Here is a 2378-nt window from a genome sequence, read left to right as displayed (position 1 = left end):
GAAGAAGGCTTTCTATGAGATAGAATAGCATTATATCATTCACAAATAAATATCTCCGTTAAAATTTACTAAGCTATTAGAGATTGCAAGATAATTTAAAGTAACTGCTTAACATACTTAAATTAGTACCATAAAGCTCTTGATTTTCCGATGATGACTGAGGAGGGGGTGAACCTTCCAAAACAGGATTGAATCAGCTATTAGATCACTCCCCATATATACATAATGGAGCTGTACTGTGTAGGGGAAGAACTATTTTTCTACCTTCTAGGTCCTTCTGGCTGGTCTAAGAATTAAACTCACATGATACAATACAAAAGGAGAAAATGAAACAAAGTTTAATAACATGTATACACGGGAGAAACTCAGGGAAATGAAGAAACTCACGAAAATGACTAAATCCACCACCTTAAATACCATCTTCAGTTAAAGATAAAGGAGGATATGGGAATAGTCGTTTGGGACTTCAAAGGGGAGGAAGGCATTTATGTGGAGTTGGAAAAGCAAATGTTTGATAAACAAATGTTGATCATGCCTTGCGAAGACAATGAGAAACGGAGAGGACTTTGATTAAGAAACTCTTGTTAGGTTCCTCTCTGTATATCACACCTAATTTGTATTATACTACAGTTATCTTGTGGTATTAGCTCCTTCCTGGAACAGGCTTTCTATCTTAAATTCTTTTAGGTAGTTAGGGGGAAGGTCAAAGTTTATTTCAGAGTCTGTAGTCCTTAAAAATAAGCCAAAGAGACACATTTTGGGATGGCCAATTCTGATCCCCCCAGTTGCAATAAAGAATGTCAGTTCTGTTGCCTGATAGGAAATACATTTTTGTTAGGAAAGTATGGTTATAAATCCCTCTTCTTAATGTTTAGTGAGACTCAGAGGTGATATTGATAAAATGGCTTAATGAAAAACATGTAAAATCTAGGATAAGTTATAAATCTCACAGCTTTTTCATTTGACTATCAGTTGCCACTTTGGCAATAAAATATATCCAAAAACCACACAAAATTCAAAGCTGAATTAATGATAGCTTTTAGCTTTTGTAAAAAAAGTTTTAGTCATATACAATTTCCCTGAAGTCTATATGACTAAACCTGTCATTAATAACATTTGCCCATAGCACTGCCTAATATCTATTACACAACAAATTGTATTTTAATGATAGTTAATGGAGGCTATGGTTACTGGTTTGGTCATGATTTTTGATGATATAAGAAGAGTTTCTTTAAATTTTAGAAGCCTATTTTGACAGCAAGTTCAAAATTATCTACCGTATAATGGATTATGTCCTATTACATCTATTGCTTATGCCCCATTTTAATCCATGAGGAAGGGTCAAATAGAATATTGTTTGCATGGAAAACCTTAAATCATTTTGGAATTAGGTGGGCCCAGGGGAGCCAAGCCCAATCCATGGCAGAACTTTGGTTTGGTTTGCTAAAGGTATCAAGTAAAAGTTGTGGCCACGGGTCTTGCTATCAGTCCCTTTCCTAGATCTCATTTTGACAAAAAGCCTATCTGTTGTATTTCACTTCAAAGTAAAAGCACGTGGGGATTCTTGGACAGTTCATTTTACACTGTTGTCCAATAATCCATATATAAAACTAGTCTTTGAAATTCTGAAGCATTTTGGTTAGGCTCTTCATTCAATTAAAAGTTATTTGTGTTTATAATCAGTGCCTCCCTTCCATGCTTAAATATCTCATGAGCATTATCATCAGTTCCGGAGCTTTAATATTGTCTTGGCCCTGACAGTTATAATAAGCTTTTCAAAACAAAGGAAATAAATAATTCATAAACTGGAAAATAGGCCCCTGAATAATTGAGTTAATAACTTATATTTGAATAGATATTAGAAAGCAACAGACCACATTCCAGTTTAAGGTCTCATTATGGTGCATAGATATTAACGTACATTCTGTGACTCCGAGACCAAATCACAGCTATTTAAACTTCGGAGCACAGCCTTTCCCCGAGAGGCTACTTCCCCCCAACTAAGATATTTCTGAACGTTTGGCTCTAAAACTACTTTGGAATTTATCTGTTTAATCATGATGCATATTGATTAGCAAATTCTCTGGACTTTTATTAAGGTTGAAATGGATAATTGAAGTATTGAGATATGGTATCTTCTGTCTGGCATTTTTTAAAATGTATGCAATATGTTTGGGATTAAGAAAAAGATTCTAAAGCACAGTTACATATTCTATTTTTCTTTAATCTGCAAATGATTTTAAAAGTGTGTAAATAAAAACTGATCATTAAAATTCAAATTAGTATGGCTTTTCATCACATTGCAAATTATTACTAATAATTAACTCAAAGAGCTTCATTTACATAATATGACTACACATTGGTTGTCCTTTTTCATC

Source organism: Equus przewalskii, chromosome 20 (genome assembly GCF_037783145.1).
Source record: "Equus przewalskii isolate Varuska chromosome 20, EquPr2, whole genome shotgun sequence".
NCBI lineage: Eukaryota > Metazoa > Chordata > Mammalia > Perissodactyla > Equidae > Equus > Equus przewalskii.
This window is presented reverse-complemented; position numbering follows the sequence as displayed.